This window comes from Lithobates pipiens, unplaced genomic scaffold (genome assembly GCF_037356315.1).
Source record: "Lithobates pipiens isolate NorthernLeopardFrog02 unplaced genomic scaffold, aLitPip1_a1.2 Scaffold_16, whole genome shotgun sequence".
NCBI lineage: Eukaryota > Metazoa > Chordata > Amphibia > Anura > Ranidae > Lithobates > Lithobates pipiens.
The window spans coordinates 196,824,000-196,838,239 of record NW_027507748.1 but is presented as its reverse complement, the minus strand read 5'-3'; positions in this window follow the sequence as shown (position 1 = coordinate 196,838,239).

Here is a 14,240-nt window from a genome sequence, read left to right as displayed (position 1 = left end):
TGTCCATGCCAACAATTCCTTAGTAAATTAAAGTGGAATTAAACCCATCAATTTAATGGTTTCAAAAAACAGTTACATTCCCAGCATGCAGGGAAACCTAATTGTCACATTTGCTTGTGCTCTCAACCAAACTGTCAAACCACCAAATGGCTGATGTCATAACTGATCACATGTGAGTCATGGCAATTTTAGATCAAAAAGAGGCTAAGATGGCAGTTTACTCCCTGAAAAAGATAGGAGGGTTTAATCCAGTGATGGCGAACCTTGGCACCCCAGATGTTTTGGAACTACATTTCCCATGATGCTCATGCACTTTGCAGTGTAGTTGAGCGTCATAGGAAATGTAGTTCCAAAACATCTGGGGTGCCATCACTGGTTTAATCCTTCTTTAGGGGGTTTAAAAGGAAGATAGGCCGTTTTGTGGGTTTAGGGGTGGGGGGATTGGCCTCCTACTTATGGGAGCCCTCTGGCTAGGTCCCTCACTTGGCACAGCATGATCCCGCGAGGGGTGCCGAGTGCCCCAGGGACCGCTAGGGTGTTTTCCTTATCCCAGGTCCTGGAATCTGTAGGGGACTTCTTTAGATTGTTTTCTTCCCTGAACAGTGCTCTACCTTTCTAGAGTACTGGTATACGTTAGGTTCCTGGACCTTAATAACCCTATGTTGGTTGGATCAGACTCTAAAAGACATAGCTTTCCTCTGTTCAAATGTTTGATTGTGCATGGTTCAAATGTTTTGTTAAATCATCTGCTGGCCGTGTGAGCCTATCTCTTGTTTCCTAAGCTGTATTCAAAAATAAAATATTTTGAAAGTAAAAGGAAGATAGGGAACATACTGAAAACAAGCAAAATATCCATGGAATCCAGGGCCCTTTATTACCAGGCATCACTAAATGGGCCATGGTCCAGGTCTGGACCGAGCTACTTTCCCACCCGGACCGGCGGTCACGCCATTTAGGAGCTGCATTTATCCACCAGCCTCCACCGCTGTCATTCTCAGGACCAAGTGGAGAGCGGGAAGCAGGATGATAATAAGCTGAGTGCAGGAGGCATTGAGGGCAGGAGCGGGAGCTGCCGTTGGTTTACTTTTCACATTAACCAACAAGTAATTGTGGCTAGGGCCGCCCTGCTAGCCACCAATCACCTGCTGGTTAATCTGGAACGTTTTTTTAGATCAAAAAGCACGTAAGGAGAAAGAATGGACTTTGTAGGCACCAATTATAAAAATAACATAATCGTTTATTAAAGACAAAATACAAAAGGGAATTTTCATTAAAACGTTATTTTGCAAAGTCAATAGATGCAAAACTGTGTTGTTGCTTTTACTCTCTAAAAAAAGCAGAAAAATTATACCAAACATCATATTAGTCCTGCAACAGTGTATGGTATGTAGTAACACGATTGCTCTACATGTTTCGCATATGAATGCTTCATCGGGAGCTTAGTAGCCGTTCTACAAAAGGGGTGGGGGGAGACATATAAGCATATACAAATACAAGAAACAATACATAATCTAACAAAGTACATTGGTAGAGTGTTCCACATTTTTCTGCAGAATTCATCCAAAAGGTAAACATGCAGCAGATACCCATAAGCGACATGCAACAGGCGATTTGAGGTTGAACGTGGGGGTGTGCCAGTTAGAAAACAAAGAAAAACAGAAAAAATAGGAAAAAGTAATTTATTATTATTATTATTAATTAGAATATTATTATATATTATAATATTAGGAATATTACTTTTTCCTATTTTTTCTGTTTTTCTTTGTTTTCTAACTGGCACACTCCCACGTTCAACCTCAAATCACCTGTTGCATGTCAAAATCAAAAGTCCAAAATGCAAGGTACCACCGACACACTATAGTTGCAGTCAGTGGCATAGAGTCAGGGGTCGCAATCACAAACTCCCTGTCACATTACGCTTTGCAGGGGGACAATTATTAAATAAGGGATGATTTTACTAAAAACTGCATGGAATCACAATGTCCAATCAATTCCCACCCCCTTCATAAGAGAGCATGTAATTTTCTTCCTACAAAACGATCAGACTGAACATGCACAGAGCTGAATCCGTGTACTGAACAGCTAATGAAGCATGAAGGCGCTGCCCATGTGCATCACACCATTTGTGGACATTGGGGGGATTACCAAAGACTGGTGCACATGGAGAAATCCACAAAGATCTTCTACATTATGGTGAGCTTAACTATTTATTTTTATATTACAATGTAGTAATAAAAATAATGCGCTTCAATCATCCTGTCACCATAACAACTGTGGTGCCGGGATGATTGAAGCGCCAACAATGGTGTTTGGAGTATTTTTATCTGCTGATTGTTAAACTTTCTGAAATACACATATTTCTATTGTGGTGTAGGATCTGGGCCTGCTGTCCTTCCATCTCGCTTTCTTTCTTTCTTTTGCTCCTGTTCTCCCTTTTTTTCGCCCCTCCATCCCTCATTCATCTCAGAATCTAACCACACCCCTTTTGAGTCACTCCCCTTTAAGCCACGCCCATTAGTTAGCTTAAACATGCCCATTTTTTTTGCCGCATTTTTATTTCCCCTTCTACGTCAAACAAATGCCCTGCCCCCTAATAATAAGACTCCACCCACATGCCAAAAAGCGTCCATAAACATTTTTTTGCAATGTTGGCAACTATGGTTATATGAGGTATGCACTGCACACATTATGGGTCTGCAGTGAGGGGGTCTGCACTAAATTAGGGTATGCACTGAGAGGGTCCGCACTGAGGGGGTATACACTGAGAGAGTATGCACTGAATTGGGGTCTGTACTGAGGGGGTCTGCACTGAATTGGGGTCTGCACTGAGGGGGCTCACACTGAATTGGTGTCTGCACAGAATTGGAGTATGCACTGAGGGGGTCTGCACTGAATTGGGGTATGCACTGAATTGGGGGGATCTGCACTGAATTGGGGTATGCACTGAATTGGGGTCTGTAATGAATTGGGGTCTGTACTGAGGGAGGGGGGTCTGTAATGTGGGGGGACTATAGTTGGTGGGGGGGTGACACCATGTTTTTTCACACCAGGTGACATCAAACCTAGTGACACCACTGAGTGTGCAGAAGGCCTAAAAGGCTCTGAGGAAATGCAAAACCGCACTAATGATTTGGTTCTGGGGAATTATTCAGCAATGTGAATGTGCCCTAATAGAGTGGGCTCTAAGGAAATGTAAAGTTGTAGGAATTAGCCCTAAGGCTGCATTCACACCTGAGTGTTTTGTAGCTTGAAGTTCAAAGCTCCAAAATGCTCAGGGAGAAAAAAAAAAATAATTACTCTATATGGAGGTGGTTCACATCTCCACTCCAAGTTGCCTGAAGCCAAATGGCTGAAGCTCAAAAAAGTTTTAGAGCTACTTTTGTAGCTTGATTCGGGCAGATTGGTGTATTTTTGAAGCAGCCGAAAGCTGAAACACATAGCAACAGATGATGTAGCAGATGATGGTTTACTCAATTGGCTAATATAAAAATGCCAAAGCTCCAAAACGCTTATAAAACACTACAAATACTTAAAATCACACATACAACTGTATGACAAAATGCCTGAAAAAACATAATACTTAGACTGAATGTAGGCTATTAGAGTGAGCTCTGAGGAACGATACAGCCATGTGAATGACATCTAATGCCTCGTACGCACTAGTAGATGACAAAATCAGCCATAAAATACCACTTTTGGACTGATTGTCTGATAATCTGATCATTAGTACACAGCTTTCCAGAGCCGATCACAATAGTTCATGCGAAAATATCCAAAGGGACAAGTACGAACATTTTTCTCGCATGATAACAGAATGAATGATTTTCGTGTAATTAGTATAGTATTTGTATGAAAAAAATTGGAAAAGCAAGACCACGCCTGCTTGGAAATGAAAAAATACAATAAGATACATCACTTCTGAAGTTGTATTCTGTCATACGAGAATTTTCGTAACCTATTGGTTTATGATATGAGACTAGCATGCAAAAAACATAAAATAATGGTCGATCATTTGTCCGATATTCCTATTGTGTATACTAGACATAATAGAGGATGCCTTGAGGAAAAGTACAGCCTTGTGTATGAGTCCTAATAAACCAGGCCTTGAGAAAATTTACAGCCCATGTGAATAAGCCCTAACAGAAAAGGTTCTAAGGTATTGTACAGCCGTGTGAATGAGGCCAAATAGAGTGGGCTCTGAGGTAAAGTACAGCCTTTTCAATGAGTTATAGTGGAGCAGGCTGTGAGAAAAAATGTACAGCCCTGTAAATGAGCCCCAATAGACCGAGCTCTGTGGAAATGCCCAGCCCATGTGATTGAGCCTAAATACAGCGAGCTCTGAGGAAATGACCAGCCCATGTGAATGAGCCCTAATAGAGTGAGCGCTGAGGAAATCCTACAGGCCATGTGAATGAGCCCTAGAACAGCAGGCTCCGAAGCAGCAACCGCGTGAGCGAGCTCTATGAGGAAATGTAGAGCTGTTCAAATGAGCTTCAATTTTGCAGGAAAATGTACAGCCTGTGAATGAGCCTTAATATAGTGGGCTCTGAGGAAATGTAGAGCTGTGTGAATGAGCCTCAATACAGCAGGCTCTGAGGAAATGTACAGCTGTGTAAATGAGCCTCAACATGGCAGGCTCTGAGGAAATGTACAGCTGTGTAAATGAGCCTCAACATGGCAGGCTCTGAGGAAATGTACAGCTGTGTAAATGAGCCAGAATACAGCGAACTCTGAGGAAATGTACAGCCCTGCGAATAAGCCTCAATGTGGCAGGCTCTGAGGAAATGTACAGCCGTGTGAATGAGCCACAATATAGTGGGCTCTGAGGAAATGTACAGCCATGTGAGCGAGCATCTGCTGACTTTATATAATAGGTCACTTACCTGTCCTGGAGTCCAGTGATGTCAGCACCGCAGCTGATGTTCCCTTCAGCTGTTGCTGCCGCTGCCATTGCGGGTAAGGGAACCTGGCAGTGTAGGATTACGGCTTCACGTCAGGTGCCTGCTTCGCATGTGTGAGGCACCGCTGCGCTCTCCTACTTGTGCGGGGGAAGGAGAAGGGAGCCAAGCTGTGACATATTACGCCTTCGCCCAGACTCCCAAAAGTGGGGACAGGTATCTGCTCCCCCCCCCCCCCCTCCCCAAAAAGGTGCCAAATGTGGTACCGGGGAGCAGACAAATGAGAGGAAGTTCCACTTTTGGGTGGAACTCCGCTTTACAGTGGGAGTAAACTCCCATGCTTGAAATTTACCTATAGGTAATCCTAACCTTTACATGGGAATGCAGGCCGCACCTACCCTCCCTGAATACCAAAACTTATATAGCTTATTTAAATAATGACTCAACACGCTTATTGGCAAAGAATTGGCCGCTGCACTTTATTGGTATATTCAATTCAATAAATAAATAATAATGATATTCTGATAATTTTATTGCATCATAAAATTCTTATATTTCAAATGATCAACTTCAAAACAGCTCAATCTTAAAGGACTCGAGCATACATAAATATTTTAACCAAAGTCCCCCCTACATCACGTAGGGTGACAGACCACATAAACGTGCTTAGCGACAAGGGAAGGGGGGGGTGGAAAGCTTGTTGCACCTTCACTGCCTGGCGGGGGAACAGGTGTGAGTGCTCCTGTGAGAGGGTCATATATATAATAAGCCCCCTTTCTGGAACATTCCCCATAGGTCACGTGACCATTTGGGATATCACCAATAGCCTTGCGACCCTTAACCCCACCCCCAGCTCAATTTGCCATTCTCTTAAAGGGACATTAACCCAAATACATTAAGCTGTATATAGCCCTAAATATTTACAATATTGCTTCTATCCTCTTATTAATAAAGAGGGGTGACCACATGCCCATGCTGTCAGGCTCAAAGCCTTGAGCCCTCATAGTTCAGTGGACATAAAAAGTCTACACATCCCTGTTAAAATGTCAAGTTTCTGTGATGTAAAAAAAATGAGACAATGATAAATCATTTCAGAACTTTTTCCACCTTAAAGCCTCGTACACACGATCAGATTTTCCGACGGGAATTGTGTGATGACAGGCTGTTGGCGGAAAATCTGACCGTATGTACGTTCCATTGGACAATTGTTGTCGGATTTTCCGCGGACAAATGTTAGACAGCAGGCTTTAAGATTTTCTGAGCGTGTGTGTACAAGTCCGTTGGATAAAAGTCCAAAGTACAAACACGCATGCTCGGAAGCAAGGACGAGCCAGAAGCAGTCGGTCTTGTAAATTAGCGTTCGTAATGGTGAATTAACATTCATGGCGTGAAAAATGATGAAATCTCTAAATGCAGTGCACATTCTCTTCTTCTTTAATGGGATAATAATGAAGATGCTTTGCTGGTGATACCGATGGAGTTATTGCAAACAAATTTTCAAAGGCTTTTTTTTTCTAGTGAAATCAAGAATAAAATTATTATGCTTGTTATTTTTTTTATTTTTTTGTTGCAAGTTACCACAACACCATTATCCCGTAGTTTTTAAGATCAAAGATACAACTATGTTGGTGTCCCTTGTTAATTTTACATTATTATTTTTTTAAATGTAACTGCCTACTCCCAAACTATCATTTGAAGTAAAACACATAGCCAAGTATTATTCTCCACAATTTTTTTTATTGTGCATTAAAAACCACATAAAGACTAGGCCTCTTTTTCAGACTCTGTGTTTACAATTTAAAAATAATTTTTTATCCTAGAAAATTACTTAGAACCCCCAAACATTATACATTATAACACTCTACAGAATAAAATGGCGGTCATTGCAATATTTTTTGTCACACTTTATTTGAGCAGCGGTCTTACAAGTGCACTTTTTTTGAAAAAAATTAATTTGTTGAATAAAAAAAATAAGACAACAGTAAAGTTAGCCCAATTTTTTTTTAAATTGTGAAAGATAATGTTACGGTAAGTAAATTGATACCCGCTCATGGAATGGCTTCAAACTTTTACCCTTAAAAATCTCCATAGGCGACGTTTAAAAAATTCTACAGGTTGCATGTTTTGAGTTACAGAGGAGGTCTAGGGCTAGAATTATCTTGCTCTAACGATTGCAGCGATACCTCACATGTGTGGTTTGACCACCGTTTTCATATGCGGGCACTATTCACGTATTCATTCGCTTCTGTGCGTGAGCTTGTCAGGATGGGGTGCTTTAAAAAAAAAAAATTCTTATTTATTTTACTTGATTTAATTATTTTTTTTTGTTCACTGTTTTAAAAAATAAATAAAAAATTCGCTCACTTTTTTCCTATTAAACATCCCTTGTAATAGAAAAAAGCATGGTAGGTCCTCTTAAATATGAGACTTGGGGTCAAAAAGTCCTCAGATCTCATATTTGGACTTAAATGCAATAATAAAATAAAAATGTTGTCATTTGAAAAAAATGACAACAGAAAAATGGCCCTTAAGACTATGGGCGGAAGTGACGTTTTGACGTCGCTTCCACCCTGCTATAGTATGGAGACAGGTGGGGGCCATCTTCCCCTCACTCGTCTCCATACCCAGCCATGAACAGGTCCTAATCACCCCCGCCGCTGCAGACGGGTCCGATAAGCAGCGGAGGGCACGGGAGAGCAGCCCTCTCCTACCGTCGATAACGGTGACCTTGCGGTGAATCCGCCGCAGAGACCACCATTATCGTAAACAGAACCACCGGCCGAAAAGATGGATACAGCTGCTACCGTTACCGAGGCATCCATCTTTAAGTTGCCGACGTATGTACAGGAGCCTGTCGGAAAGTAGTTAAAAAAAGAAAACAATAAAATTAGACACGCTATCTGCCAATAAAACTTAACCAAAAAATAAAACTTAACCAAAAACATGGCTGGTTGACGAACGGCCGTTCAGAAACAAACTGAAAAGTGCAAAATGAAAAGCGCAAACTAAAATGTGTGAATCAACACTCACCAGACTTCTACTAACATGAATTTAGCAGAAGGAGCCCAAAGGGTGGTGTTAAAGAGCTGAAAAACCACGTAGTAAGTAACTATGTTCCTGTTTGTTGGCCGACAATTCCTTGCCATTTGTATGCAAGACAAGTTCCTGGCCAACTCCCGTCTGACAAAAGTCTGAGGTTTTGCCTGCGGAAAATCTGATTGTGTGTACGAGGCTTTAGTGTGACCTGTCCTGTGACCTGTACAACTCAGAACAACAAACTCAAATATTTTAGGTGGAAGGAAGAAAAAAAATAATAATATGGTTGTATAAGTGTGCACACCCTGAACCACTTAAGCCCCGGACCATTTGGCTGCCTAAAGACCAGAGGACTTTTTACAATTTGGCACTGCGCTGCTTTAACTGGTAATTGGACGATCATGCAATGCTGTACCCAAACAAAATTAGTGTTCTTTTGTTCACACAAATAGAGCTTTCTTTTGATGGTATTTGATTGCCTCTGTGATTTTTATTTTCAGGATTTCTAAGGGCGCAAATTTTTTATTTTACTCCTCACTACCTATCACAGTTTTGAAGGCCATAAAATGCCAAGATGGCACAAAACCCCCCAAATGAACCCATTTTGGAAAGTAGACACCCCAAGCTATTTGCTGAGAGACATGGTCAGTATTTTGCAGCTTCCATTTGTTTTTGAAAAGGAAGAAAGGAACTTTTTTTTTTTTTTTTTTCAATTTTCAAAACTGTAACAATAAGTGAGGTCTGCAAAATACTCCCATACCTCTCAGCAAATAGGTTGGGGTGTCTACTTTCCAAAAAGGGGTCATTGGGGGGGGGGGCGGTTGTGCCATCTGGGCACTCCATGGCCTCCGAAACTGTGATAGGCAATGAGGAGTGAAATAAAAAATGTACACCCTTAGAAAGCCCGTACACAGCTAGGCTCCCAAAAAGTCTCACACATGTGGTATCTCCCCGTACTGAGGAAAAGCAACAGAATTTATTTTGGGGTGTAATTTCACATATGCCCGTGGCATGTTTGAGCAATATACAGTCAGGTCCGTAAATATTGGGACATCGACACAATTCTAATATTTTGGCTCTATACACCACCACAATGGATTTGAAATGAAACTAACAACATGTGGTTTAACTGCAGACTTTCAGCTTAAATTTGAGGGTATTTACATCCAAATCAGGTGAACGGTGTAGGAATTAAAACTGTTTGTATATGCGCCTCTCACTTTTTAAGGGACCAAAAGTAATGGGACAGATTAACAATCATCCATCAAACTTTCACTTTTTAATACTTGTTGCAAATCCTTTCCAGTCAATTACAACCTGAAGTCTGGAACGCATAGACATCACCAGATGCTGGGTTTCATCCCTGGTGATGCTCTGCCAGTCCTCTACTACAACTGTCTTCAGTTCTGGGTTGTTCTTGGGGCATTTTCCCTTCAGTTTTGTCTTCAGCAAGTGAAATGCATGCTCAATCAGATTCAGGTCAGGTGATTGACTTGGCTATTGCATAACATTCCACTTCTTTCCCTTAAAAAAACTCTTTGGTTGCTTTCGCAGTATGCTTCGGGTCATTGTCCATCTGCACTGTGAAGCGCTGTCCAATGAGTTCTGTGAAATCACCTCCTACAACGCTGGAGTCACAGCTTTATGTATCAAGGGAGCAAACGTTGTCAAGATAAATAAATCAGTGCAACACCTGAATGGCCTAAAAAATATAGGCCAAAGCATGGGGGCATCCGCCCCAAAAGTTAGGAGCAAACTGCTCCTCCACCCCTGCTGCCCTCATGCTTTGGCATATATGCTCTTTTTTATCTGTGGTGATGAAATCACCTCCTACAGAGCTGGAGTCACGGCTTTATGTATCGTGGGAGCAAACGCTGTTGCTGCCAAGATAAATAAATCCGCGCTGCAGCTGAATGGCGTACTGAAACCAAAAAAATGGTTAATAATAAAACACAGTAAACAGTAAAGTATAAAAAATTACATACCTGAAAAGCAAACATGGTAAAACATAAAAAAAATAAAACATTGCAGAATAGAATACAGTAAAAAAGAGCAGAACAATAGAGAGAGATTAGAGAGAGCGAGAACAATAAAACGACAACTATTTTTGGCTTTTTTATTTTATATATATATATATATATATATATATATATTTTTTTTTTTTTTTTGCTATTTTTTTGTAATTGTAACGGTTCCAGGTTCGGGTCTCTCAAAATGCGATGGCATCTTGGGAGACCCTGTGAAAGTGTGTCTGTGCAGTGCTGTACCCTATGCTAATACTCAACTAGTGTATGGTGGCGTTCAAAACATTCACCAATGCAAAGACCAGGATTCAGGACAGGAGGGACAATAATAATGAGTGTTACGCCTATATCCACGCTTACTGCAGACACATCTTCTTTGGGGGGGGGGGGCTCATTGGGTAGGGGTACTCGGGAGGACATACGGAAAATGCCTCTCAAGCAGCCGGCTTACTGATTTTGGATTGGGAAGGTGAGGTGGAGCAACGTCTGGAAACAGAAGGGCTCTGACGTTCTCTTCCTGGAATTTAAGGAAAGATCCAGTCCGTCCTGAAGCTCTGTCTAGCACATGAGCATTTAGCAAAGCCAATTGAAATAAACAGACACTTTTTTGTACCAGCGTCTGGCCTTAAGGGCCACTAGGTACGGCGCCAACTGGTCACTGAGGTCCACCCCTCCCATATTTTGATTATTTTTAGTGGCTAACTCCTGGAACAATGCCAACCACCTCGGGCACCAGGGGGTGCGATCTCGCCCCCGGAAGGGGAATAACGTACCCATATGTTACTCTGCCTGCCTGTGCCATTCTGTGTGAGGCGGTTGGCAAGTGGTTAAAGAGCAGGTAAATCCTGTTTATTCCCCAACAAAGTAAAAGCATAATGGGCTAGCATGTATCACATACTAGCCCATTATGTGGCACTCACCTGTAAAGGAAGCCCGTGATGTCCCTGCTGGTGGAAGCATCAATCTTCACCCTTCTTCCTTCTGGGGCCATGCACATGCTAGTGAAAAACAGCATGAAGTGCACCGTTTAGGTGATATTTCATGTACATAGCGCCGACGATGACATTGGCACAGTGTACATGAAATATCTCCTGAACGGCGCACGTTTAGGAGATATTTTTAATACATATAGGTAAGCCTTATTATAAGCTTACCTATATGTAAAAATAGGTCAGGGGATTTACAACCACTTTAAAGAATACTTTGTTGAAGCACCTTCAGATTTTATTAAGCACTCTGTCTTTTTGGGAATGAGTCTATCATCATGGCACATGTTGACTTGGCAATATTTGCCCACTCTTCTTTGCAGAAACACTCCAAATCTGTCAGATTGTGAGGGCATCTCCTGTGCACAGCCCTCTTCAGATCACCCTTGGCTGGGCCAGTCCAAAACGTTAATCTTCTGGTGAAGCCATTCTTTTGTTGATTTGAATGTATGCTTTGGGTCGTTGTCATGCTGAAAGATGAAGTTCCTCTTCATGTTCAGCTTTCAAGCAGAAGCCTGAAGATTTTGTGCGAGCTGAAGAAAAACTGCCCCAAAGCATGATGTTGCCACCACCATGCTTCACTGTGGGTATGGTGTTCTTTTGGTGAAGTGCAGTGCAGGGGCGGACTGACAACTCATGGGGCCCCCAGGCAATCAGACATTATGGGGCCACACAGTATACACAAACACACACACAGTATACAATTACACAGTATACACAGACATGTTTCTATTGGCTGAGAAGGTACTGGAGAGGTGGGGCAGCTATAATAACGGGATTTTTAGACCAAAAGGATGTCAGTAAGGGACATTTCAGAGACAGATGTAAAAAAAAAAAACACCGATTTTTACATACTTTCCCTGGTTTTACTGAGGCTGGCAACTCTGATGGGGCCCCCTAGTGACACGGGGCCCTCGGGTAGTGCCAGAGTGGCCCAATGGTCAGTCCGCCCCTGGTGCAGTGTCGTTTTTGCGCCAAACATATCTTTTGGAATTATGGCAAAAAGTCCAACCTTGGTTTCATCAGACCAGAACACATTTTCCCACGTGCTTTTGGGAGACTTCAGATATATTTTTGCAAAATGTAGCCAGACTTGGATGTTTTTCTTCGTAAGAAAAGTCTTTCCCCATAGCCCAGACATATGAACAATACAGGAGATTGTTGTCAAATGTACCACACAGCCAGTACGTGCCAGATATTCCTGCTGCATCTCCTTTAACATTGCTGTAGGCCTCTTGGCAGCCTCCCTGACCAGATTTCTTCTTGTCTTTTCATCAATTTTGAAGGGACATCTAGTTCTTGGTAATGTCACTGTTGTGCCATATTTTCTCCACTTGATGATGACTGTCTTCACTGTGTTATATGGTATATCTAATGCCTTGGAAATTCCTTTGTACCCTTCTCCTGACTGATACCTTTTAACAATGAGATCCCTCTGATGCTTTGGAAGCTCTCTGCGAACCATGACTTTTGCTGTAGGATGCGACTATGAAAATGTCAGGAAAGACCTACTAGAGCAGCTGAACTTTAATTGGGGTTAATCAGAGGCACTTTAAATTATGGCAGGTGTGTAATGACTCCTATTTACCATGAGTTTGAATGTGATTGCTTAATGCTGAACACAGCTACATCCCCAGTTATAAGAGGGTGTGCACACTTATGCAACCACGTTATTTTAGTTATTTATTTTTACCCCCCCCCCCCCCCCCCCCAAAGCTTTCAATTTGTTTTTCAATTGGGTTGTACAGTTTATAGGTCACATTAAAGGTGGAAAAAGTTCTGAAAGAATTTATCTTTGTCTAATTTTTTACATCACAGAAACCTGACATTTTAACAGCCGGGATGTGTAGACTTTTTATATCAATTGTAGGTACTGTAAATATCTCCTACATGTGCACCGTTTAGGAGATATTTACTGTAGATGCAACTGGTGACGTCATCGGTGCATGTGCTCTGAAGGAACAGCATACCCATGCCATTCCTTCAGAGTCCTGTGCCGTAAACAGTGGCTTCCGCGCGCATGTGTGGGAGTGATATAATTGCACACTCACACAGCCGGAGTCCGCAAACCTGGAAGCAGGGGCGGATCCAGAGTCTAATCTCGGGAGGGGCACTGCTATAAAATATGTTTTTTGGGGGGCAATTTATATGGGAAATGGCTGGTATTGGCGCTTCAATCATTACGGCACCATGGTTGTTATGGTGTCAGGATGATTGAAGCGCATTATTTCTATTAATACATTGTAATATAAAATTAAATGGTTCAACTCACCATAATGCAGAATCAGTGGGAGCCCTAAGGATGTCACTTGCCATGTCGCCTGCCACCAAATGTGGATTGTCACTTGTCACCAAATGCGGATTGTTACTTGCCACATCACCTGCCACACATTGCGGATTGTCACTTGCCACGTAGCCTGCCACACATTGCAGATTGCCACTTGCCATGTCACCTGCCACACATTGCGGATTGTCACTTGCCACGTCGCCTGCCACCAGATGCGGATTGCCACGTAGCCTGCCACACATTGCGGATTGCCACTTGCCACGTCACCTGCCACACATCGCGGATTGTCACTTGCCAAGTTGCCTGACCCACATTGCGGATTGCCACTTGCCACGTCACCTGCCACACATTGGGGATTGTCACTTGCCACGTCACCTGCCACACATTACGGATTGTCACTTGCCACGTCACCTGCCACACATTGCGGATTGTCACTTGCCACGTCGCCTGCCACCAGATGCGGATTGCCACGTAGCCTGCCACACATTGCGGATTGCCACTTGCCACGTCACCTGCCACACATTGCGGATTGTCACTTGCCAAGTTGCCTGACCCACATTGCGGATTGCCACTTGCCACGTCACCTGCCACACATTGGGGATTGTCACTTGCCACGTCACCTGCCACACATTGCGGATTGTCACTTGCCACGTTGCCTGCCACACATTGCGGATTGCCACTTGCCACGTCACCTGCCACACATTGCGGATTGTCACTTGCCACGTTGCCTGCCACACATTGCGGATTGCCACTTGCCACGTCACCTGCCACACATTGCGGATTGTCACTTGCCACGTTGCCTGCAACATATTGCGGATTGCCACGTAGCCTGCCACACATTGCGGATTGTCACTTGCCACGTCACCTGCCACACATTGCGGATTGTCACTTGCCACGTCAACTGCCACACATTACGGATTGTCACTTGCCACGTCACCTGCCACACATTGCGGATTGCCACTTGCCACGTAGTCTGCCACACATTGCGGATTGCCACTTGCCACGTAGC